The sequence below is a fragment of the Canis aureus genome, chromosome 17 (genome assembly GCF_053574225.1).
Source record: "Canis aureus isolate CA01 chromosome 17, VMU_Caureus_v.1.0, whole genome shotgun sequence".
Taxonomy (NCBI): Eukaryota; Metazoa; Chordata; class Mammalia; order Carnivora; family Canidae; genus Canis; species Canis aureus.
The window spans coordinates 45,775,656-45,802,961 of NC_135627.1; the positions used below are offsets into that span (position 1 = coordinate 45,775,656).

The window sequence follows — 27,306 nt, forward strand, 5'->3', positions numbered from 1 at the left end:
AGTTAGTATTGTTTTACGACCTATACTGCTCATTCTTTTTCTTTAGACTATTTGATTAATAGTTATGTCATGATCTATTTATCACTATCTAGTCTATGTTGACTGCAACATTTGAACCTAAGTTGCCATCTAGGATCAAATATATCCATTAAAAGTAAACATTGAGTTCATTTAGAAACTAATAGATTTGAGTTTTCTTATGGAATCATCTATCAGTAGTAGAACATTTAAAAAACAGAGAAGGGCAGCCCAGGTGGCTCAGCGGTTTGGCGCCGCCTTCAGCCCAGGGCCTGTTCCTGGAGACCCGGGATCGAGTCCCACGTCGGGCTCCCTGCAGGGAGCCTGCTTCTCCCTCTGCCTGTGTCTCTGCCTCTCTCTCTCTGTGTGTCTCTCATTAATAAATAAATAAGATCTATAAATAAATGAATGAATGAGAAGATTATAAAGGAGAAAATAAAATTACCCATAACCTAACTACTCACATATAAATATCATTAGCATATTAGTATCACTCTAATTTTTAGCATACATATTCATACATGTTGTGCATAGTAACTTGTGTTAGGAGTTTTTCCCATATAAAATGGATTCTCTTTGAATAATTTTTAATGGCTGTGTAATATCCCCATAGTAAGCCTGGACCATACATTATTTAACCAGCTTCCCTAGGGTTTGACCTTTTCATGGCTTTTAAATTTTCATCATTATAATAAATAGCACCATTTCTTTAGGATAAGTTAACAGATAGGAACAATTTTAAGGCTTTTTATACATATTGCCCACACTGACCTGGGTAGAGCAGAGAGATTATATTAAGTTATACTCCTCCCAGCAGCCTATGACTGTGTCCCTTGCTCAAATCCTCAACAGCACTAGATGTGTTTTAAAAATTTTAGTTGTACAAAATTATATCTTTTTCTTTTTTTTTTTTTACATTTTTTAATTAGCAGTAAAATTGTATATTTTTCTATTTTTTAATAAAACTGACCAAATGTGAGGAGCAGGGAGGTGAGGGGGAAAGAAACTTTCTGCATATTTTTTTATCAAACTGTCATCAATTAAGGAAAAATCATAAACTTTAATATTGTTAGCTCCTGTCTTATTTCTCCACTAGGAGCAATTATTACTGTTTATCTGTGATGATTTTTCAGTGCTGCCAGTCTAGGGATAGGTTTTATTTATACATTTTGACCCATGATACTAATACATACAACTAATACTTGATTTACTGGAGTAATGAGGAGATGGGGGATGGAAATCAGAGAGAGACCCACATCCCAGCGGCACCTAACTGATTAAGGAAGGGGTAGCTGGAATATCACCTGGACTGGTGCTTATTTCCCAGGGGTTTTGGGTCATTAGGTAGCACCTTAACAGATCTGTAAGGATACTCATGACTAAACTTTGTCTACTCAATGCCAACAGAGCTATATAAAAAGAAACTCACCCAACCAACTAATTAACTTTTCTTCTAGTCTATTTTAACACCAATTTTAACAGACTTTTTTTTTCCACTGAATTTACCACATGCATCCATTTAATAAAAGCTATTGCAAAAATAAAGGTATTTGTATATTAGGATCACTGCTAAAATGGGTTTCTTTAAACTTTGAATTGATATATATATTTCTAGGTAGAATCTGAGGTGACTTACAACCAAAGGTATATAATATGCCTATAATTCTAAGAGAACACATATACTATAAGAAAACAGAAGAAAGTTAGCTCTTTTGCTTAGAGCCTGATTCTCCTCTTTAGCATGTATTAGAATCATGCAGGGGGCTCATCACAGTGCAGGTTGCTGGGCCCAACCCAGAGTTAGTAATTCAGTAGGTTTGAAGTGCTCATGAGAATTTGCATAACAAATCAATTCTCAGATGGTACTCATCCAGGAACTGCACTTTGAGTACCACAGGTCTAGATCATCTTGTTTCTGTTTGGAGTGTCTGGAATCATTATTGATATTGTGGGATTTTTATTAAATAGTTTGTAAGTCGTATATCTGATCATACATAATGATAGCTATGTTACTAGTTTCATAAGGCTGTTCATATGGATATAAAAGCTAGGATTGATTATATGTCCTGGTAGTTCTGAAACGTGGCTGCATTAGAAACACCTAGGGAGTTTTTAGTAACACCAACATGGAACCTTATCTCTATATAGTCTGATTTAATTGGTTGAGGACAGGGCCCAGGCATTATATTTTTTTAAAACTCCGCTTGTGATTCCTGAATGCAGCCAGCATTGTAAGCCACCGATGGAGAGAAAAACAGCCTATACTGCCAAAAGAGAGCGTATTTCTTTGCGGCTTGGGTTTTTGTTGTGGGCTTTTTTTTTTTTTTTTTCCATCAGTGTGGCTAGCTACTTATTCCCATGTTTTACCTGTGTGATGTCTTCTTGGTTCTTAAGCACACAGTTTTGTTCTTTTCCTAATTGAACTTCAGCCAGTTTTTGATGAACCATTCCTCTAATCTATCAAGGTCATTTTATTTATTTATTTTTTTTAATTTTTATTTATTTATGATAGTCACAGAGAGAGAGAGAGAGAGGCAGAGACACAGGCAGAGGGAGAAGCAGGCTCCATGCACCGGGAGCCCGATGTGGGATTCGATCCCGGGTCTCCAGGATCATGCCCTGGGCCAAAGGCAGGCGCCAAACCGCTGCGCCACCCAGGGATCCCTATCAAGGTCATTTTAAATTCTATTTCTTTCTTCTAGAATGTTTAACCCCTGCCCAACTAAGTATCATCTGCAAGTTTAATGAGATTTTCAATTTCCTAATTGAGACTGTGCTCATTAAGTTTTAATATTTTATAGTTTTATTGCAAATTATTTCTACCATGTGGGTGATGCTACCTTGACTTTGCCCTGGTCATGCACATTTTCTTCATTATCATTGTACATTTATTTAGTGCTTAGAAGTTGTGTTAAGTTCTATGACTTCGAAATTGTTGAAAATAAATGCTGAATCTGATTTCATGTAGTTTTAACTCTAAGAATATATTAGCATAAGCTGCATGAGCAACACAATATACAAGCATATATATACAAAAATTGAACATTGATAATATAGTTCATAGGTCAGATGGACGTAATGAGCCTAACTATGGCTACATAGAAGAGTACCAGCTGCTACTTATTAGCTGTGTAACCTTGAGCAAATTTTGGTATCCATTAAGTAAGATCTTATTAATTCCTGCGTTGGTCTGTTGTGAGGATTTAAGTCAGATAACGCATAGAAAAATCTCAACGGAGCCTACCACATAACAACAGTTCAAATAAATGGTTGTGATTGAGAGTCAGTTAGTTGAAGAATTGATAGTAGAAGGTATTTTAGGTTTGGTTGGACAAGACTGATAATAATCCAAATGACACAAGGATGACTGGTCTGGGATCTGCCTTATTTGTTGATGAATGAGACTCATCTTGGAACCTTTGATTTTTTTTTTACAAGTTTAGGCAGGTTTTTTGATAAACAGTTAAGATTTTCATTCTCTGTGTGCTGTGTTTCTTACTGGAAATATGCTTTTGTAGATGATTATAGCTACCAAGTGGCAGAGCCAGGATTCAAACTCAGGACTTCTATCTACAAATTGATAATTACTAACTGACAGAAACAAAGGGAAGAGATTGCCCCTGACAGAAGGAGTGAGGGGAGTGGGAATCTTTTTTTATAGAAATCAGATTCCCAAAAGCATAAAATAGCCAGTATTTGACCACTTACTGTGTGTCAGACCTTGTTGATGGCATTATTTACATTGTTGCAAACTGAGACTTAGAAAGCTTAAGGAACTTGCCCCCAAATCATACAGCTGATAATGACAGAGCCAGGAAGTAGACCCAGATCTGTGACAGCAAACTCCATCTCTGAGTCACTTTCATAAATTGCCTATCTTTGGATGGAATCAGGAACTTACTGTTTCCTGGAGAAGATAACATTCAAAAATATCAGACTACAGAAAGATAAGGTAGAGACAGGAGTTCTGTTTAACATCCTAACTATATTGTGACAGAGTAAATGGGGAAAATCAGCTAAGGGATTTTTCTCTGGAGTTTAGCATGTATTTAAATTAGTTAAATGGCTAAAAAGTAAAGGTGTCCCAGAAGGAGGAGGCTGAAAATGGACCAAATGAGGGTTTATAGATTAGGAGGGGGCAGGGGGTGAGTTAGAAAGGTAGGCAATTTATATACTTCCTTTCTCCATTGATTTACTTAAAATAAGTAAACATCAAGGGTGATCTCTTTGAGCCCATAAAAGCTAACACTTTTTTTGGTGAAACACATTTTTATAGCACTCTACAGTTTTCAGAGTGCTCTCACATGCATTATTTTGTTTGATCTTAACATATTGGTGAGCACTTTTACAATTTTGCTTCTATTATCCTAAAATATCCATAAGTACAAGAAACATGTCTATACCCAATTGGATAGAAGCCACAACTGTACTGGAGTTTCTTTTCACATATCTTTTTAATGCACATATCTCATTATAAATGACAAGTTTAGTTATGATCAAAATTTAAATTTAGCTATTATTCAGAAAATAATGCCCATCGGGCAGTGTCATGGAAGATCTTTGCTTTTCTTCCCTCTCATTTTAACACCTTCTTTTTCGATCTCAAAAATCTCAATACTTTCACTGCTCAAACATGTTCAAAATGAAGTAATTTTCCTTGTATAATATAGTTTTGAATCCTAAAATATCAATTTGATTAAAAAAAAAACTTTTTCAGGTCTCTATTACTATAGCAATTGAAACCCTAAAAAAGACTTTATACTGCATTGCATTTTATCTGAAGTTTCATTATTTACAAAAACTTTTCATAAATTAGAATTGTATAAATGAATAGCTGGTGATTCATGAAAGAGTAGAAACCTCCCATAATGAATTTCCTGGAAAGTCTTCTAATCTTTGCCCTTTCTCATTAGATTACTTTAAAGTTAGACTTAGTCAAGTTTGTCTGTTTACAAAGAAGATAGAGTTTTTTTTCATTAGCCCTAAAATTCTTGTTTTGTTTTCTTTCACCAAGCTTGATTACCTTTAACCCAGGAGCTAAGTAATATGATATGCTCTTAACTATCCAGATAGCATTTAAAGAGCTGTAAAGTGGGATTATTTCTGCCAGGCAGTAAAATTCTTACCTTTCATTAATGGCTGCTTCTAATAAAGTGTTTACTTTTTAAAGTAATCTTTTATGAAATGAAAATAAATATCTACATGAGTTATTAAGGGATACAATTTCTGTTCAGGCTATATGTATCTTTTCAAGCATTTTGTTCTGAAACTAGTCTAGCAAAGTGGTCAGGGAAGAGTTCAGTTCTCTGTTTTCACTCCCCCCACATTCCTATATAATTATTTAAGAAACTTGATCAAACTGAATGTCATTATGATTATCATATATACTACTATCATTTTTTTTTTCACTTAGACCTTTCCTGTTATAGAATCTGTACTTTTACTATTATTCTGAAAAGACTGCAGCTTTAAAATGACTACATTATTACTACTTGTGGTATAACTCCTAGAACATCCTTGAAGAAAATACTAGAGGGTAGACTTGGTTTCAAATTCCAGCTGTGCTCCTTTGATGCTGGCAGTTACTGAATCTCTCTGCAGCTTGGTTTCATCATCTGTGTATGGGCAGAAATTAGACCCACTTTTTAGTGAAAACGAAATGAAACAAGCCATGCAAAGCACTATGCATTCAGTAAGTGTGGACTATTATTACTGATGATAACATTTGGCCCTGTGCTGACAAAGTTGTTGGCTGGGAAAGAGACAATGCTCTGGAAATGTTTTGAGTTTTGGAAATTTTAGAAAAGAAGGAAAAGGAGATTGTCATCTGCCAAATTATTCCAGCTAGCCACATTGTCCTGGTGTTGCCTGAACATATCCCCCTTCTTGGCTCATTAAGAAATGCTCCCAGCTCAGATCTACAGAACGGCTTACATGACTAAGAGTGGCAATGATCCAATTATATAGCTTGACTGCAGAGGTGTTTAACGGTAACGAAGGTAGCTTATTTTTGTCATTTAGATTAATTTTTTCCATTTCACTTGTACTACCACCAAACAAATATCAAGATAATTTCATTTTTCTGCTTTGAAAGTTTATTTCAAAAACAGTATAATATTCTCCTGTTTGATTTTAAACAATATAGAAGACCTACAAGATTGTAGTTCTGATATAAATTGCTCAGATATTGTTGCTCTTTCTTTCCAACAATTACAGACATCTAGAGTTTGGCTGAATATCCAAGCATAAAGAAATGTGTGTTAATTTTTCACAGGTTGTATACATCTGTATCACGGCAACTGACTGAGGCAAAAAAATGGGTTTGTAAATAACACTTGTAGAAATAAAAGGGGCTGCTGCTTCTTAAGGTCAGTAATAGGAAAATCAAGTTAAGAGGAATCTAATTTAATCACTCTGATGATTTTACTGGATTTTAAAAGAATGGATCAATAACAGTATTTTGTTTCAGGCTATTAACAGCCAGAACCTTGGCTCCCAAAATTAAGAAATCAGTTCTTGTTAATTAAACCTAAATATGATGGCCGAGATCTTTGTGCCGTGAAGCGAGAGCCTGATTTCTGGCTATTTTGTTCATTTCTTGGTATAATGCAGTACACTGTTCTCAGCCAAAGCCCCGTGTTGTCTGGGCAACTCCCGTTGCCATAGCAATGAAATTCTTTTGCGGGGAGCTGGGCGGATGCTAATTGTAGCCATTTGTTGTTCCTTCTGTCGATCCCTTAACTAGCACAGTTGTAGAGCAGCCAGAGACTCTGGGTGAACAGCACAGAGTGCCCCCAAAAGCATCACTGCTGAAGGCAACCGGCTGCTCTGCTTAAAAAATCATTTGAGCAGCCAACGGTGCTGACAGTGCCACTATGTGGGCAGAAGCGCAGCCTGACTCAGACCCTGACAACTGTTGATCTGGGACTAAGAGGGAAAGAGAAGACTGTTTAAAACCTGTTGAGAAGGTACTGATGACATGGAGATTAATTTGACACCAATCCCTCAGAGGTAGGTGCTAGGCATATCATAACAACTGTTTATCCAGGCTCAACTCAATACTAGAATGCCCAGAGGCTGTAGGAGACAGATCAATGGTTCTTCCCTTATTTCCATCTGAAACTGCGTTCCTGTGGCCTAAGGTAAAAATATTCATTCGGTTGAAAGCAACCAGGTGTAATTCGCCTAGGTATTGGATTCAGCCTGTATTGGTAACTCCCTCCTCAAATACCAGAAAGGAGCTGAAACTGAAAATCAACTTGGTGTAAATGAGAACAGGCACCCTTTGAAAAACAAAAGACAAAGTGACATCTACCGATCATATGGTCTTTCATGCTAGTTTATTTGAGAAAATGTTCTTAAACCTGGCATGCAGTAATTCATTGTAAAATCTAACCTAATTGCTACAGGTACTTGGGAAAATTATTATAAGGTGGAAGTACCATTATATTATTATATCATATCTCCCTTTAAAAAGTGTATTGACTCATAAAAATGGTCAAGTTCATGAGATTTTTAAAACCAGCTACTGTGTAAACATAGTAAATATCAAGGTAAACAAAATAAATATCAAGGTGGTTTTTTTTAAGTATAAATTTAATGTACATGTCTCCTAACCGAGTAGACTAACAAAGGTGCATCCTGGCTGAAATGTTCTTAAAATTCAGAGGAACTGGTATCACACATTTGTTAGATTGAGCTGTTCTTTACTGTAGATTTATGTATGTTTGTATTCAGATAGTCAAAATTGGTCTAAAAGTGGCCCAATCATAACTACAGATTCCTCTTTTTATTGGAGAGCAGGGAAAGAAGGCCTTTCAGTTCAATATGGTTTTTTTCCTTGAAAGAACTCCATGTATATTTACTGTTTTTTATCCCGTGTCCTGCTTTTTCCAGGGGATAGCCACCAGGGTATCTTTCAGTGCCCTGAAGAAATTAAGTTTCTGATGACAGTGATCATGAGTCATTAGTGTGCTTCAAACACTAAACAAATTAGTCCCATCTCATTGATTAAAATAGATACTCAACCCGTAAATTCCAAGGAGAAAAATCTTGAAATCGTTGAAATTTTCTAAGATCTTTTTGTTTTCTTTTTTCCTATTTTTTAATTAAGATGAAGTATCTATAAACTATGTAACAGATACTATTACTTAAGTATTATATGTATATCTTATTTGTGAGTTTTATATGAAAGATAACTTGGATATATTCCTTAATAAGCCCTATGGAATATAATTTTAATAGGTTGTTTTTATTATATTCTCAACTTTAAAATATTTGGCTCTACTCCTACAATACTATATTCCCAGCATGATAAATAAGAGAAATGCTCTAAAAGGTAAGAAATATTCTTAATTCCTCAGTCAAGAGAGATCAAATTACTGTCAAATTTATCACCAGTCATGGCTTCCAGCCTCCTCAAATGATGAGGTCGCCCATACGGTTCTGAGAACAAATGAAGTCTAAAATACCAATACAATGAGGCTGCACATTCATTTCTCCTTGGCAGGGAGAATTTGTGTTAACACAAAACTTAGCAGTAGACTGGATGATAACTGGCAGGATAAATTTCCATCATGATCAGGGCACAGTAGCCCTCTGGAGAAATAAGAGTAGACAGTCCATCTTCACTCTGCCAAAGTTCTTTTCCTTAATGGCCAGAGAAATGAAAGGGCTGAAACCTGAATATGGGATGAGGAGTGCTCTAATGTCAAGGAGTGTTCTGAAAGCACATAATATTAATATTAAACCTCATCAGGAAAGCAGCTCTTTGTGGTAACTCAGAGCCCCTCCTCCCCAACATTCTTCTAGGGGCAGACTCCTAATCATGGCTGATGGTGTTCCACAGCCTTCCAGGGTAAAAAGGTGCTGCCCAGTTTGTCTTACTGGATGGTTTGTAGACCTTTGCTTTTGGGGATGCAGCATGCCCACCATCTGGCTAGCTAAGCTCATCTGGACCAAGACAAACCAAAGCCTCCCCAAACAACCTCTAGTGGAAGGTGACAGCCCCTAGGCTTTTAGAATCAGATCACTTGACTGAAATGAGACTTATCCAAGGACTGTCACCTGGGAAGGAAGAGTTGACTGTGAGGAAAAGGCATCAATCCAGGGGCCAACTAGCTCTCTTGTCCTCAATCTGGTGTGGATAGTGAGATAGTCACTTCTTGAAATGAGGACAGTCACCCATTAATCAAATGTGCATCCATTGTAGGGTGTAACTCAAGAAAGCCAAGAGGAAATGTTGTCTGTCTGCTTATGAAGTTAGATTGTCCTCTTCTTTCAGCTTGAGATTCATTCGGAGGCAGGCCCCAGACAGGACCCGAGGTGGCTTAAAAGAATCACTCCACTGGGAAAATGAGAGAATGAGTAACCTGAAATTTAAAACTCTATTTTAGGGCAGCCCGGGTGATTCAGCAGTTTAGCGCCACCTTCAGCCCAGGGCGTGATCCTAGAGACCCGGGATCCAGTCCAGTGTTGGGCTTCCCTGCATGGAGCCTGCTTCTCCCTCTGCCTGTGTCTCTGCCTCTCTTTCTCTCTGTGTCTCTCATGAATAAATAAATACAATCTTTAAATAAAAAATAAAAAATAAAACTCTATTTTTAAAAATTCTATTTTAACCCAGGCTCAAAACACTCATTCTTTGTCCCTCCTCTTAAAGGAAGTTTGAAGGACCTGTGTCCCATTAGGTCAATGAACCATTCTACCAATGTGTACATGGAAGCAGGCTGGTTTTTAAATCTTGCTGCAAAATCCCTATCTTATGTGAATAGAAGACCCAGTCTCCCTTTATCTTTGCCACAGTCGAGTTTTCCCAGGATGTTACCTGGAAATCCCTCCCTGAGTACATATGCCTCAAAGACAGTCCTGACTGAATAATGGTGGTAATTTTTTCCCCTACATATTGGTGATTGGTGATATGGATCAACTTGTCAACCTGTTAGATTTTTTTTTAGTAGTTTGGTTCCCTTTTACAGTTATTTTCTCAATTATTTTCAGCCAAATAGGCCTTATTCACAATTTAGCAATATTTTTTAATTTTTCAATGTGCCCAGCATTAAACAATTTGCACCTAAGAAAACTGGTCCAAAGTTTTTCCATATACTAAGTGTGTGTGTATGTATATATATTTTTTATAACTTTGGGTGATGGTAGTTCAAGCTTTTAATTTTTAAAGCTTAGATTTATTTTTCCCTTGTCAGTCAGTGCCTGAAATGACTAGTGAGGGGTGAATGGGTGGCTCAGTCAGTTAAGCATCCAACTCTTGATATCCACTCAGGTCTTGATCTCAAGGCTGTGAGTTCAAGCTCTGCATTCAGAAATAAATAAATAAAAAGACCAGGGAAGCCAGAAGCTGACACTATTTAAATTATACATAATGAGAAAAACTCTGTCCCAAACCTTACTGTGTGTCATAATCAAGTGGGCAATTTCTTTAAAAAATAGTTTTATGTACCTCATTTAAGGCCTACTGAATTAAAACTCCTGAGGGTAAGAAGCTTTTAAACAAATTTCTCCAAAAGTTATTATGTGTAGCTGAGATGTCTCTGGTTGGAAAAAGGAGCATTTTGGAAATGGTCTAGAGTAATATTACTCACCTTTTAATGCCAGGTTTCAGTGGGAAAACAAAGCTTAAAATCTTGATATCAGTTCCAGATATATTCAAAAGAAACTAATTTATATTTTTCTTTTTAATTCTTTATTGATATTTTTCTCTTTAAAAGGAAAATATTTCATATATTTGAATATGAAAGATATCTGCAGTAAAACGTGTTAAGTTAATCATGTAAGTATTAGTGACTAAAAGTAAATTTAGAGTATAAGTAATATAGAACATAGATAGAATTGCTTTTTACAATGTAAAGATTTGTTTTTTTAACCCTGAAGTGCAAAAAAAAAAAAAAAAAAGAAAGAAAGAAAGAAAAGAAAAAAGAAAAGAAAAGAAAAAAAGAAAAGAAAAGAAGGGATCCCTGGGTGGCGCAGCGATTTAGCGCCTGCCTTTGGCCCAGGGCGCGATCCTGGAGACCCGGGATCGAATCCCACGTCGGGCTCCCGGTGCATGGAGCCTGCTTCTCCCTCTGCCTGTGTCTCTGCCTCTCTCTCTCTCTCTCTCTCTCTCTCTCTCTGTGACTATCATAAATAAATAAATAAAAATTTAAAAAAAAAAAAAAAGAAAGAAAAGAAAAGAAAAAAAAGAAAAGAAAAAAAAATGCCATTGCATGAACCGGTGCTTGGAAAGATTTGTTTTCCATCCATATCCTTCCAAACTATTTACTTAGAGCTTGAAACATAGTTTCAACAGTAATGAAAACTATCAAGCAGAGCATATATAATTGGCTAAAATTTAATTAGAAAATTTGTTTGAAAAATACTTTTTAGAAAATCCTAAAATGTGCATTGATACATGCAGTCATTTTTTATCAGTTTGCTAGTGACAGGTCCCCTAGACCTAACGATTCTAGGTCCAGCCTGCTCTCCCTTTGCTAACAGCAACTCATTGTTCCAGTAAAGTCTGGGCTGCTGGTTAGTGGGATTATAATTAAGGCCAATTTAATTTTTTTATAATAAATTTATTTTTTATTGGTGTTCAATTTACCAACATACAGAATAACCCCCAGTGCCCGTCACCCATTCACTCCCACCCCCCGCCCTCCTCCCCTTCCACCACCCCTAGTTCGTTTCCCAGAGTTAGGAGTCTTTACGTTCTGTCTCCCTTTCTGATATTTCCCACACATTTCTTCTCCCTTCCCTTATATTCCCTTTCACTATTATTTATATTCCCCAAATGAATGAGAACATAAAATGTTTGTCCTTCTCTGATTGACTTACTTCACTCAGCATAATACCCTCCAGTTCCATCCACGTTGAAGCAAATGGTGGGTATTTGTCGTTTCTAATGGCTGAGGAATCCATTGTATACATAAACCACATCTTCTTTATCCATTCATCTTTCGATGGACACCGAGGCTCCTTCCACAGTTTGGCTATTGTGGCCATTGCTGCTAGAAACATCGGGGTGCAGGTGTCCCGGCGTTTCAATGCATCTGTATCCTTGGGGTAAATCCCCAGCAGTGCAATTGCTGGGTCGTAGGGCAGGTCTATTTTTAACTCTTTGAGGAACCTCCACACAGTTTCCCAGAGTGGCTGCACCAGTTCACATTCCCACCAACAGTGTAAGAGTGTTCCCTTTTCTCCGCATCCTCTCCAGCATTTGTGGTTTCCTGCCTTGTTAATTTTCCTCATTCTCACTGGTGTGAGGTGGTATCTCATGGTGGTTTTGATTTGTGTTTCCCTGATGGCAAGTGATGCAGAGCATTTTCTCATGTGCATGTTGGCCATGTCTATGTCTTCCTCTGTGAGATTTCTCTTCATGTCTTTTGCCCATTTCATGATGAGATTGTTTCTTTGCTGTTGAGTTTAAGAAGTTTTTTATAGATCTTGGAAACTAGCCCTTTATCTGATATGTCATTTGCAAATATCTTCTCCCATTCTGTAGGTTGTCTTTGAGTTTTGCTGACTGTATCCTTTGCTGTGCAAAAGCTTCTTATCTTGATGAAGTCCCAATAGTTCATTTTTGCTTTTGTTTCTTTTGCCTTCGTGGATGTATCTTGCAAGAAGTTACTGTGGCCGAGTTCAAAAAGGGTGTTGCCTGTGTTCTCCTCTAGGATTTTGATGGAATCTTGTCTCACATTTAGATCTTTCATCCATTTTGAGTTTATCTTTGTGTATGGTGAGAGTGGTCTAGTTTCATTCTTCTGCATGTGGATGTCCAATTTTCCCAGCACCATTTATTGAAGAGACTGTCTTTCTTCCAATGGATAGTCTTTCCTCCTTTATCGAATATTAGTTGACCATAAAGTTCAGGGTCCGCTTCTGGGTTCTCTATTCTGTTCCATTGATCTATGTGTCTGTTTTTGTGCCAGTACCACACTGTCTTGATGACCACAGCTTTGTAGTACAACCTGAAATCTGGCATTGTGATGCCCCCAGATATGGTTTTCTTTTTTAAAATTCCCCTGGCTATTCGGGGTCTTTTCTGATTCCACACAAATCTTAAAATAATTTGTTCTAACTCTCTGAAGAAAGTCCATGGTATTTTGATAGGGATTGCATTAAACGTGTAAATTGCCCTGGGTAGCTTGACATTTTCACAATATTAATTCTGCCAATCCATGAGCATGGAATATTTTTCCATCTCTTTGTGTCTTCCTCAATTTCTTTCAGAAGTGTTCTATAGTTTTTAGGGTATAGATCCTTTACCTCTTTGGTTAGGTTTATTCCTAGGTATCTTATGCTTTTGGGTGAAATTATAAATGGGATTGACTCCTTAATTTCAAGGCCAATTTAACCCGTATTTAGATGTGCAGCCTTGTTTCACCAGATATGTTACATGCCCTTGGGAACTAGCAACCATGGGCTCGCAGGTAATTCTCTTGAGCAAGTAATAGCTCTCCGGCACACACCAGCCATTAGTGCATATATCTTTTTTCCATTCCCTAAAATCATGAGAGAAGTCCACACCCTAAACTCACTTGATTATGATACTTCTAAGAAATTTTGTTCCCCCGCTATTGGAAGTACCCTCTCCAGATACACCAGAAGAAATCGCTAAACTTTTGGCATTCTCTTTTTAAAAGATAGCTAACCTCCAGGTTAAACAATCTTCACACTTGAAGTAGTATTGGTTCCTGCCATGTTGGGTTTTGGTCTCCCTTCTATTTTGCCTTCTCTTTCACTTTCTTAGCTTTGTTCTTGTAAAACGTGCTGACAAACCTCAGGCTGTGTGTTAAAGCTGGAGGAAAAAGAAAGACAAAAAAGTAACTAAGTTTTAAAATACTTCCTTCCTGGCAGGCTAAAGTTGTCAGTTCTTATGACAGCAACTACTTCAAGAAACCTTTCTAGAACAAAAAGGCTTTGAGTTTTACAAGTTGTCCATAAACTCCACACTAGTCATTCCTAACTAAAATGCCACAGTCCTTCCACACCTCGGGTCATTCCCTCTGATTTAGATTCTTTTCCTTCCTTGTTGCAGGCACACTCTTAGTTTCAGACTTGCCTTTTCAGATGTCACCTTCCAGCCCCACTCTTCCCCTAAGAATGATAATCCCTGCTGCTTGGGGCTGCAATACTAAGTTTGGTCTCCATGATCACTTGGTAAGTTGTTGTAGTTGTCTCTCTTGCTGGTATGTGAGCTGAAGGCAGAAGAAGAGGAACCGTCTTTATCTTTGGTTCTTTGATGCCTAGTAGAGTGCCCAGCAGGTAATATGTATTAAATGAGTTTGTTGGTTATTATTTCTGCCCACACATTGTCCTCTGTCCCTAATGTCAGGGATGAGAGAGTATCTGACCGCATTGTATGTATGGAGGTCTCCATCCTTGGATTCCCCACAAGAAGATTTACAGGGGGATCTGTGCTCAGATTAAAGACAGCCAGAAGGAAAGCAGCTTATTAAGGTGAAAGTACATTCTCAAGATGGGAGAGCAGACGGGTTCTGAGAAGTGGAACCAGCCCCTATGTTGTTTGGAATTGGATATTACTGGGTTTCTCTGGGTTGGGAGGAGCTGTGATGTTCAGTGGGCTGAGCTCTAATGGAAGCTCCTTCCACTCCTTTGGGAAACTCCTCCAAAGGGAGTTTTTGACTCTGCAAGGTTTATACCAGAACCTTCATGTCAGCCTTTGGTATGGGGGAAGGGGGGAGGTCTTACTGTCCCTGCCTCCAGCTACCTCTCTTCTCCATCATTCCTCCCTTCTAGGATTTGGGACTCTGCCTCAGGGCGCCCCTTACAGCTGTTCACATCTAGCTTCTGCCTATTACTAAAACCATTTTTTCAGATGATTGATATCATCAGTCTAAATATTGGATGTTACATCTTCATCTGGTATTGGACTTACTCCTAATCATTTTATTTTATTTTATTTTATTTTTTACTCATAATCATTTTAAAAGTTGAGTTTTTACTTTTGGTTGTTTGAGGTTTTTTTTAAATTGAATTATTACATATAGAAAATGCACTAATCATAAGTGTGTATATAGTTCAATGTATTTTCACAAAATGAATTCACATGTAACCAGCACTCATATAGTATTTCAGTAGTATAGAAGTTACCAGGAACAATAAAGAAATGGATCCATTTATAAATTCAGTGTAAGAAGAGTATGGTCCACCACCATTTTACTTAATTGTCTGTGTGCAAGCCCATGTATATTTTGAGAGGAGGAAGTGACAGTGATGCCTGTGGTATACAACCTTTTCCTTCTACTAAAGTGCTTTTTTATTCTCCCTGTTGCAGTCCCTTGGCAATTTCAAAGGAAATTGAATTTAAATATGCTTTTCTAGCTGCATTTAAATGTATGTAAATGGATTGTAAATAAAAACTTTAAAGGAAATGAAAATGCTTTACAAATATCTCATTAATTCCCCAAGCATCCTTACATGACTGTGAAAAAGACAGTTGTCATAGAATCAAAAGGCTAGAAGGGACCCTTCAGTAGATCTATGAATAGCCATTACAGAAAGTTAATTGGCCACTTTTTCTGAAGTGTTCAGAAAAGAATACTTCATTTTTTTTTTTTTTTTTTGACCGTCCTCAGTTTGGGATGTCTTGCAGACCTCCTAAGGGATAAGGCAAGGGTGAGCATGTTCTCTCCATGGGTGATCATCCCTCAGATACCCCAACAGGATGCTTCTTATCCCAACAAGTTCCTCTTATCTTACCTCCTAACTCCAATCCAACATGTTCTTTATTTGTTCCCCACCCAAGAGACCTCCTCCTCCCTGACTCACTACCACCACCACAACACATTCATACCGCCTTGGTCACCAGTACGGTTTTTCCATTCCATGAGGTTGGGTAAGCCTGGCCTTCCCTCTGAGTGCTGCTGCCTTCTTTCTGTCCATAGTACTTTCTAACACTTCTACTGCAGTAGTTCACACTCCTTTCCTCCAGTGTCCCCCCAATCCAATTCATTCCTTCATACTGCTACTATTAAAGAGATCATCCAAAAGTACAAGTGTTTTCCTGCTTTGTGTAAATCCTAGTAGTTTCCAATATAAATTCCCCAGTGACCCCTTGGGTTTCTCCCCAGGCTCGTCTTTGTATATGCCATCATTAGATTCCACCACTTGGCTGTACTTGGCCATTTGTAGTTCCCACTGTGACTCAACACTTTTCAATATGTACAATTCTTTCATCATTTAGGAATGTTGCCCCTGTAAGTCACATTCCAACATTTCATTAGGATTAAGAATGTTAATCTTGGGGCCCCTGGGTGGCTCAGTCTGTTGAATGTTTCTTGAATTCAGCTCAGGTCATGATCTCAGGGTCATGGGATTAGGCCCAGAGTGGGGCTCCACACTCAGTGCAGAGTCTACTTGTCCCTCTCCCTCCCCACCTGCCCCCCTCCCCTCACACTAGAACTCTCTCTCTCTCTCACTCAAATAAATAAAATCTTAAAGAATGTTAATCTTCATCAACATTATGATAATTTACATTAAGAGTTATTAATGCTCTCTTTGAGAACATCCACCCCCCCAAATCTGTCATTTCTTCAATTTTAATGAGTCTTGTTATAATTCATGAAAGGTGAATTGTCAAAGCTGCTTAAATATAAACATAAAATGTGATAGAATAAAGTAGAAACATGACCTACTGTGTAGATATGTCTTGATCTGTTCTTTTTATACATTCCTTTTCTCTTTTTATCTCTTCCTTTTAGCAGCATCTATGCTTAGATCACATGCTGGTCTTTTGAGATTACTACTCATTCGTGGATTGCTGAAAATAGTATGGGAAGGAATTGAGACGGGTGGGTGGTGAGAGCAAGTTTGTATAATAATCTCAAACTGAGATTCAGATTTCTTCAAATATTTTCTTTTTGTTGCCCTCGGTCTTCTCATACTTTTCAGTGTTCAAGTAGTTGTAGCACTTACTAGCTAGTGCCTCTTAAGTCACAGACTATTTGTGATTGAGCCTAGTGGGCTCACTTCTTTACCTATAGCTTTCTTCCTTGGTTAGGAGGGTGTATGTCACTATTACTTCTCCTTCAACCCCATATCCTGCACCATACTGCAGGGTGAATCTGCTCTCCCTTCCCTCAGTTGGCCGTCTAATCACATGCCTTCCAGACTGAAACCTTTAGAAAATCTGTATTTTGCTGAAAATCAACAGAGTATGTATCAGCAATTAGCATCCCCGACTTGGGTGTTTTGCAGATATGCCTCTCAGTACATTATGATCCTTCCCATTTTTCACTGAAAATTGAGGGATTTTCACATTTTTACTTAACCCATTTTCTGATTTTAGTTTTAATAATTATGGATTTGTTATTTCATTGTTGAACTTTTTACTGAAATATTACATACATGCAGATAAATGCATAAATTGCAAAAGCATATAGTCCATATATTTTTTCAAAATGCACACAGCTATGTAACCCTACCCAAACCAACAAATAGCACATCACCAACACCTCCAGAGGCACCATTTTTTTTTTGTCTTTTCCCAGTCACTAACTTCTCTTATTCCTCACCTCATCTCCCAGTGATAACCATTCTGTGCGTTTTAGAACCATCAGTTCTTTTGCTTGTTTAGTAACTTCATATAGATTAGTAACACAGTCTGTTCTCTTTGGAAGTTGCCTTCTTTCACTCAACCTGCTAGTTTCAATCATAATGTTGCATAGAACAATTGTTGGCTAGTTCTTTCTGCTGTCTAATGTTCCATTATTTGAATAGTGTCTAATTTACCCAACCTGCTGTTGAAGTGCATCTCGTTTGTTTCCCATTTAGAGCTGTTCTGAACAGCGCTACTCTCAACATTTTCAAACATGCCTTTCAGTGAACATAATTTGGCATTTCTGTTGAGTGTCCACATATGAGGGGAATTGCCGGGTCTTAGTATGTGCTTATGTTTCACTTACATGAATACTACCAGAAGATGTTCCAAGGAAATCTTTTTTTTTTTTTTTTTTTTTTTTTTTCATTTTTTTTTTTATTGGTGTTCAATTTACTAACATACAGAATAACACCCAGTGCCCGTCACCCATTCACTCCCACCCCCCGCCCTCCTCCCCTTCTACCACCCCTAGTTCGTTTCCCAGAGTTAGCAGTCTTTATGTTCTGTCTCCCTTTCTGATATTTCCCACACATTTCTTCTCCCTTCCCTTATTTTCCCTTTCACTATTATTTATATTCCCCAAATGAATGAGAACATATAATGTTTGTCCTTCTCCGACTGACTTACTTCACTCAGCATAATACCCTCCAGTTCCATCCACGTTGAAGCAAATGGTGGGTATTTGTCATTTCTAATAGCTGAGTAATATTCCATTGTATACATAAACCACATCTTCTTTATCCATTCATCTTTCGTTGGACACCGAGGCTCCTTCCACAGTTTGGCTATCGTGGCCATTGCTGCTAGAAACATCGGGGTGCAGGTGTCCCAGCGTTTCATTGCATTTGTATCTTTGGGGTAAATCCCCAACAGTGCAATTGCTGGGTCGTAGGGCAGGTATATTTTTAACTGTTTGAGGAACCTCCACACAGTTTTCCAGAGTGGCTGCACCAGTTCACATTCCCACCAACAGTGTAAGAGGGTTCCCTTTTCTCCACATCCTCTCCAACATTTGTTGTTTCCTGCCTTGTTAATTTTTCCCATTCTCACTGGTGTGAGGTGGTATCTCATTGTGGTTTTGATTTGTATTTCCCTGATGGCAAGTGATGCAGAGCATTTTCTCATGTGCATGTTGGCCATGTCTATGTCTTCTTCTGTGAGATTTCTGTTCATGTCTTTTGCCCATTTCATGATTGGATTGTTTGTTTCTTTGGTGTTGAGTTTAATAAGTTCTTTATAGATCTTGGAAACTAGCCCTTTATCTGATATGTCATTTGCAAATATCTTCTCCCATTCTGTAGGTTGTCTTTGAGTTTTGTTGACTGTATCCTTTGCTGTGCAAAAGCTTCTTATCTTGATGAAGTCCCAATAGTTCATTTTTGCTTTTGTTTCTTTTGCCTTCGTGGATGTATCTTGCAAGAAGTTACTATGGCCGAGTTCAAAAAGGGTGTTGCCTGTGTTCTTCTCTAGGATTTTGATGGAATCTTGTCTCACATTTAGATCTTTCATCCATTTTGAGTTTATCTTTGTGTATGGTGAAAGAGAGTGGTCTAGTTTCATTCTTCTGCATGTGGATGTCCAATTTTCCCAGCACCATTTATTGAAGAGACTGTCTTTCTTCCAATGGATAGTCTTTCCTCCTTTATCGAATATTAGTTGCCCATAAAGTTCAGGGTCCACTTCTGGATTCTCTATTCTGTTCCACTGATCTATGTGTCTGTTTTTGTGCCAGTACCACACTGTCTTGATGACCACAGCTTTGTAGTACAACCTGAAATCTGGCATTGTGATGCCCCCAGATATGGTTTTCTTTTTTAAAATTCCCCTGGCTATTCGGGGTCTTTTCTGATTCCACACAAATCTTAAAATAATTTGTTCTAACTCTCTGAAGAAAGTCCATGGTATTTTGATAGGGATTGCATTAAACGTGTATATTGCCCTGGGTAACATTGACATTTTCACAATATTAATTCTGCCAATCCATGAGCATGGAATATTTTTCCATCTCTTTGTGTCTTCCTCAATTTCTTTCAGAAGTGTTCTATAGTTTTGAGGGTATAGATCCTTTACATCTTTGGTGAGGTTTATTCCTAGGTATCTTATGCTTTTGGGTGCAATTGTAAATGGGATTGACTCCTTAATTTCTCTTTCTTCAGTCTCATTGTTAGTGTATAGAAATGCCACTGACTTCTGGGCATTGATTTTGTATCCTGCCACGCTACCGAATTGCTGTATGAGTTCTAGCAATCTTGGGGTGGAGACTTTTGGGTTTTCTATGTAGAGTATCATGTCATCGGCGAAGAGGGAGAGTTTGACTTCTTCTTTGCCAATTTGAATGCCTTTAATGTCTTTTTGTTGTCTGATTGCTGAGGCTAGGACTTCCAGTACTATGTTGAATAGCAGTGGTGAGAGTGGACATCCCTGTCTTGTTCCTGATCTTAGGGGAAAGGCTCCCAGTGCTTCCCCATTGAGAATGATATTTGCTGTGGGCTTTTCATAGATGGCTTTTAAGATGTCGAGGAATGTTCCCTCTATCCCTACACTCTGAAGAGTTTTGATCAGGAATGGATGCTGTATTTTGTCAAATGCTTTCTCTGCATCCAATGAGAGGATCATATGGTTCTTGGTTTTTCTCTTGCTGATATGATGAATCACATTGATTGTTTTACGGGTGTTGAACCAGCCTTGTGTCCCAGGGATAAATCCTACTTGGTCATGGTGAATAATTTTCTTAATGTACTGTTGGATCCTATTGGCCAGTATCTTGTTGAGAATTTTTGCATCCATGTTCATCAGGGATATTGGTCTGTAATTCTCCTTTTTGGCGGGGTCTTTGTCTGGCTTTGGAATTAGGGTGATGCTGGCTTCATAGAACGAATTTGGAAGTACTCCATCTCTTTCTATCTTTCCAAACAGCTTTAGGAGAATAGGTATGATTTCTTCTTTAAACGTTTGATAAAATTCTCCTGGGAAGCCATCTGGCCCTGGACTCTTGTGTCTTGGGAGGTTTTTGATGACTGCTTCAATTTCCTCCCTGGTTATTGGCCTGTTCAGGTTTTCTATTTCTTCCTGCTCCAGTTTTGGTAGTTTGTGGCTTTCCAGGAATGCGTCCATTTCTTCTAGATTGCCTAATTTATTGGCGTATAGCTGTTCATAATAGGTTTTTAAAATCGTTTGTATTTCCTTGGTGTTGGTAGTGATCTCTCCTTTCTCATTCATGATTTTATTAATTTGAGTCTTCTCTCTCTTCTTTTTAATAAGGCTGGCTAATGGTTTATCTATCTTATTAATTCTTTCAAAGAACCAACTCCTGGTTCTGTTGATCTGTTCCACAGTTCTTCTGGTCTCGATTTCGTTGAGTTCTGCTCGAATCTTTATTAGCTCCCTTCTTCTCTTGGGTGTAGGATCTATTTGCTGTTTTTTCTCTAGCTCCTTTATGTGTAAGGTTAGCTTTTGTATTTGAGTTCTTTCCAGTTTTTGAATGGATGCTTGTATTGCGATGTATTTCCCCCTTAGGACTGCTTTTGCTGCATCCCAAAGATTTTGAACGGTTGTATCTTCATTCTCATTAGTTTCCATGAATCTTTTTAATTCTTCCTTAATTTCCTGGTTGACCCTTTTATCTTTTAGCAGGATGGTCCTTAACCTCCATGTGTTTGAGGTCCTTCCAAACTTCTTGTTGTGATTTAGTTCTAATTTCAAGGCATTATGGTCCGAGAATATGCAGGGGACAATCCCAATCTTTTGGTATCGGTTCAGACCCGATTTGTGACCCAATATGTGGTCTATTCTGGAGAAAGTTCCATGTGCGCTTGAGAAGAATGTGTATTCAGTTGAGTTTGGATGTAAAGTTCTGTAGATATCTGTGAAATCCATCTGGTCCAGTGTATCATTTAAAGCTCTCGTTTCTTTGGAGATGTTTTGCTTAGAAGACCTATCGAGTATAGAAAGAGCTAGATTGAAGTCACCAAGTATAAGTGTATTATTATCTAAGTATTTCTTCACTTTGGTTAATAATTGATTTATATATTTGGCAGCTCCCACATTTGGAGCATATATATTGAGGATTGTTAAGTCCTCTTGTTGAATAGATCCTTTAAGTATGATATAGTGTCCCTCTTCATCTCTCACTACAGTCTTTGGGGTAAATTTTAGTTTATCTGATATAAGGATGGCTTACCCCTGCTTTCTTTTGAGGACCATTCGAATGGTAAATGGTTCTCCAACCTTTTATTTTCAGGCTGTAGGTGTCCTTCTGTCTAAAATGAGTCTCTTGTAGACAGCAAATAGATGGGTCCTGCTTTTTTATCCAGTCTGAAACCCTGCGCCTTTTGATGGGGTCATTAAGCCCGTTCACATTCAGAGTTACTATTGAGAGATATGAGTTTAGTGTCATCATGATATCTATTCAGTCTTTGTTTTTGTGGACTGTTCCACTGAACTTCTTCTTAAAGGGGAATTTTAAGAGGCCCCCTTAAAATTTCTTGCAGAGCTGGTTTGGAGGTCACATATTCTTTTAGTTGCTGCCTGTCTTGGAAGCTCTTTATCTCTCCTTCCATTTTGAATGAGAGCCTTGCTGGATAAAGTATTCTTGGTTGCATGTTCTTTTCATTTAGGACCCTGAATATATCCTGCCAGCCCTTTCTGGCCTGCCAGGTCTCTGTTGTTCCAAGGAAATCTTAACCAATTTTGCATCCATCAGCAGTGAATGAGATAACAGTTGTTTCATGTTCTCAGTAACACTTGGTATCACCAGTGTTTTAAAGTTCTTTTTTCAGCCATTTTGCTGATATATATGGTATTACACTGGAGCTTTAACTTGTATTTCCTTTAATTTGTAACCTCTTTTTTGAAGTGTCATGATTTAAGTCTTTCTCCAGTTTTCTAATGAATTGTCTTTTTCTTATTAATTTGAGGAGTTCTCAATACATTCTGGATCCAGGTTCTTTAGTGGATATTCTGTAATGCAAATAACTTCTTCCTCTCTGTAGCTGTCCTTTTCACTTTTTCCTTGGTGCTTTTATGAACACCTTAATTTTAATGTATTTCAGTTAATTAACCCTTCTTTTTATGGTTATCACTTGTAGTGTCCTATTTAAGAAATCTTTGCCTGTCTCAAGGTCATGACTATATTCTGTTTTCTTCAAAAGTTTTTTTTTTTTTTCAACCTTCCATATTTAGTACTATTATCAAGAATATAGGAGTTTGGGGGCACCTGAGTGGTGCATTTGGTTAAGCATCCCACTCTTGGTTTTGGCCCAGGTCCTGAGATCAAGCCTATGTTTGGCTCCTTGCTCAGCTCAGTGGCTCTTAACACCTTCTCTCTCCTTCCTTTTCCTTCTTCCTTTCCCTCTCTCTCCTGCCCATGCTCACATATGTTCTCTTTCTTTCTCTAAAATAATAAAAAAAATTAATGCAGGATTTTAATTTTCTATTGTTTACAATTTTATCCTGTATTTTTCATCATTTTTTCTTATATAAAGATTTTATTTCTTTATTCATGAGAGACAGAGGCAGAGACATAGACAGAAGGAGAAGCAGGCTCCCTGTGGGGAGCCCGATGCGGGACTCAATCCCAGACCCCAGGATCACACCCTGAGTCTAAGGCAGATTCTCAACCACTGAGCCACCCAGGCATCCCTCTCATATTTAACATATTTTTTATTTTGATGAAATATACATAACATAAAATTTATCATTTTGGCCATTTTTAAGTGTACGGTTCTGTGGCATTACATTCACATTGTTGTACAGCATCACCACTGTCCACCTCCAGAACTTTTTCATCATCCACAATTAAAACTCTGTACTCATTAAACACTAATTCTCCATCTTAAATATTTAAAGAATATTTTTAATACTTTCCACTTTTCTTGTAGCAAAGTTAACAATTCCAGATCTGAATACAAAAACATATTTAAAATCTTACTGTTTTTTTTTTTTTTTTTTTCAGTTCTCAAGTGTGAAGTACAAGCTGTCAGGGAAGAATATAGCTTAAATATTTGAAAATGTTTTACTCTTTGTTTTATGTATTTTTAATTTGCTTTACATAATTTTGATTTAGCACTGTTATGTCGAAACTAAATAGAGGAGAGAGAAAAATATTCTTATGTCAATTTAAGGCTCTACTCATGATGAAAAAATAAGAAACTATGAACATGATTGGTATACAAGTAATTTCCACAGATATTTTTTTTCTATTTTAAAATCGTTTATGTTGAATAATATTCAAACAGGTTCAATTTTAGAACTTAAGAGACTTTATAAATGTTTACTATAAATGTATTAATTATACCTGAATTGGGCCATAGATCTTATTCTGGCATAAAGTCTTTATTATCTGTCTACCTAATAATTTTTAACTTAAGATTATATAAATAATTTAGTATTATGGAGTGGAATGTACCTCTGAAAACATAGCATTTTGCCACTCTTTCGCTCATTAGCAGTACTTCCAGCTTTACCTTCCATTGGTATTTTTCTCCCTGAAACACTTAAATCTGTAATATTTTTATTATGTAGATATAAGAAATTCAAGTATAATAGCAGAAGTGCTACTAGGATATGTTTTTTTCATTCCTCTTTATACATGTTTACTTACATTTTCTCTTTGTATATTTTTTCCCCCACATATACCTCCCAAAATATCCCTGTAATGTCAATAAATTCAAGAAAAACACCTCTGTATAGATTTCCTCTTTCTTAACTACCCTATTCTTTGTACCTTGTATCCGTTCTCTTTCTTTTAAAGAGCACCTGCTTCATTTTAAAGTTTTCTTTAAGTTGATCATATTTGTCTCATCAGGGGTGGCAGCTTATTAAACTGTAAAAATGATCTGTTACTGGCTGGAGAGTGGGACACAGGAAATAACTAGCCGCCTTGCTTTCCTGCAATTCCAGGTCAGCCCTTGTTGACCAAACCTGCTCCTCATCCCCATGGCTTATTTTCTTTTCCAAGCCTTGGGCATGGATTCCTTGAGCTACCCGCTGTTCTCAAACTTGTTTGAGAAAATGCCCTCCATATTCTCAGGGAACACCTTCTCCATTCATCTTCTTGCTCCCCCATGCCCTGTACCTCATTCTCTTAATATAGTGTGAAGAACAACAGGAGAGGAATAACTAATTTAGGTCAAATGATTTTAACATGTAAAAGAAAAGTAGATGAGCTATTTAATTCTAGCTCATTGTAAGTTTCTTGATCCTTTATATACAAAATTGTTGAAGGTTTTCTCAAGATACCTAAGCTAGAATTTAAGTTGATTTTATTCTCCTCCATAGCATTTTTAGTCACTCCTTTACATGTCCACTGTTTGCTATTTATACGAGCTGTGGAAGGCCTTGGTGCACAATGTTACACTTAGCATGGGAGAAATCCCAGCACACGGGTTACTTAAATGTCATCAGGACAATCATTACAATTAGTATTAGCAGTTATCATTTACGGAGCAGTCTATTTGGCAAACACTGTGTACTTAACTCTCACAGTGGTCCGATAAAGCAAGATAAACTATTCCTATTTCCAAGGTAGAAAGAGGTGAAATCATTTGTATTTGGTCTCATATGTAGAGTACAGTGGAGGTGAATTGACACTCAGATCTTTCTGACTCCAAAACCGCTATTTCTTAAGTTCTGTGTTTAAAATGTTCCTGAATGATGCTTAGACAAAAATATATTTTCCAAGGAATTAAGGAAACAATATTCTGAAAGAATTCTGCAACCTACCCTTGAGTAGGTAGGGAAGGTGGGCATATACATGGTATCAAAAATGTGAATGTTGCAGGTCTGCTAAAGTGTCATGATTGGTAGTCAATACAGCCTTGTGTATTTTCTGGTGTTCTCCATTGCATTTTGTAGTGCTTAACCAGAGTCACTGTAGCACTGTAGTAAAAGGACATGCATTGGCATAAGAAGACCTGGGTTCAAATTCCAGATTTGGTATTAATTTTAATTTTATTATGTCTGTGTCCTTTTCTTTAAAATCCATAAATGAATGTAGTCTGTCTGTAGGTACTCAGTTCTGTATTTAAAAGCTTTTTGCAGAACACCCGACCCAAAGTAATATTTATAAACATGAATGAGCATGGAGGCTATTGTACTTCTGATGCCACCAGTACTGGTGGTATTGTCATTGATCCTCTAAACAACACTGTGAGGCACACATGTTGATATTAGTATTCCCAAGCAATGAATGAAGAAAGGGTAGTCAACAGTAGTTAACTGACCAGCTCACGTTACCCCATACAGAATAAAGAATTTTATTTTTCCATCTGATGTGGTTTTTCTACTATATCATGCAGCCTCCAACAGTTCAGTATTAGATTGCTAAATACATTCAAGATCCAAATTACAATTCAGTAAGTGAAGTGTGGTTAGTTTATTTTATACGGCATGTTATTCTACAGGATCACATTCTTAACAAAATGCAAATTCAAAACTTCAAATCCGTATACTAATCCCTCTACTAACAGTTGTTAATTTTGATACTTTGGACCCTGAGCCTGAGGGATAGATCTTTACTGCATGGTCAGGAGAGACAAAAGGCTGCTAAGGAGCGTCTTAACCCTGCCTCTGAAACATTCTTACTTCATGAAATTATATTACTTCCGTGCTGTTAAAAAATGGAAAAAAAGAAAGGCATCATGAAGTGAAAAGCCATTGGTTGTTAAACATGTAAACACAGTCAGATTTTGGTGGACAGATGATATGTTGGTGAAAATACCCCAATAGACAAAGAGGCATATAGGTAATATGTACGTGGTCAAACCAAGTTTTTAAAATTTAGAAAGGGGGATCCCTGGGTGGCGCAGCGGTTTGGCGCCTGCCTTTGGCCCAGGGCGTGATCCTGGAGACCCGGGATCGAATCCCACGTCAGGCTCCCGGTGCATGGAGCCTGCTTCTCCCTCTGCCTGTGTCTCTGCCTCTCTCTCTCTCTCTCTCTCTCTCTCTGTGACTATCATAAATAAATAAAAATAAAAATAAAAAAAGATTTAAAAAAAATAAAATAAAATTTAGAAAGGTACATTTTGAGTCAGTCTGTAACTGCTCTTGGAAGAGAGGCGGAACGGACTTGATCCACAGAATTCCCTTTTGGGTGCTGCAAGCCATTATCTAAAGGACTAGATTTTTAAAGTGGTGCCACTTTTAAAATATCTTCATGGATTAATAGGATTATAGCATTTAATCATGTAATGTTGAGGAATATGTTCTCGTGTGCATATTTTCTTCTTGCTAGTCTTAGTATATAACAGTAGGTCAAATCTATCTTGACCTAGACACAGTAGCCTCACCTAGACCTAGACCTGCCTCACACAATAGACCTTTTCTCCCCCAGGAAAAATGGAAGGGAAGAAGGAAGCTAAAGAGAATCTGACCATTCTTAAGCAACTTAGGCACTGTTGTGGCTACTCAATAGCATGCTCTGGGCAATGCGTAAAGCCCAGTCTGTGTAGAGGCTGCCCTGCTGAGCCCTCCTTCTGCAGCAAGCCATCCCTGGTTCCCCCACCCCATTCACCTGTACCTGCTTACTCCTGTGGTGCCCTCTCTTTAGCAGGACACCTTCATGACCAGGATCTTTATTTAAAATGACCTCAGACCATTATTGCCGGGATTTCACTCTGGTCAGGGAATTCTATAAATCAGGTAATTTTGCGTTTTAAATGAAGAAGGTAGATCTT

At 37.6% G+C, this 27,306-nt stretch overlaps 1 protein-coding gene across 14 annotated transcripts in view; it reads left to right on the plus strand.

The window, feature by feature from the left end:
- The window catches only part of DIAPH3 (diaphanous related formin 3), a 512,559-nt gene that overhangs the window by 396,720 nt on the left and 88,533 nt on the right, over positions 1-27,306 (plus strand). The window contains exons 28-29 of one of the 14 annotated variants that reach the window (XR_013355824.1): positions 6,293-7,029; positions 10,740-10,978. The exons of the other annotated variants lie outside the window; for them this stretch is intronic. The gene's annotated coding sequence lies outside the window, so the exon portion shown is untranslated. Of the gene's footprint in view, positions 1-6,292; positions 7,030-10,739; positions 10,979-27,306 lie in introns of those variants that run through there. 14 annotated transcript variants of the gene reach the window in all.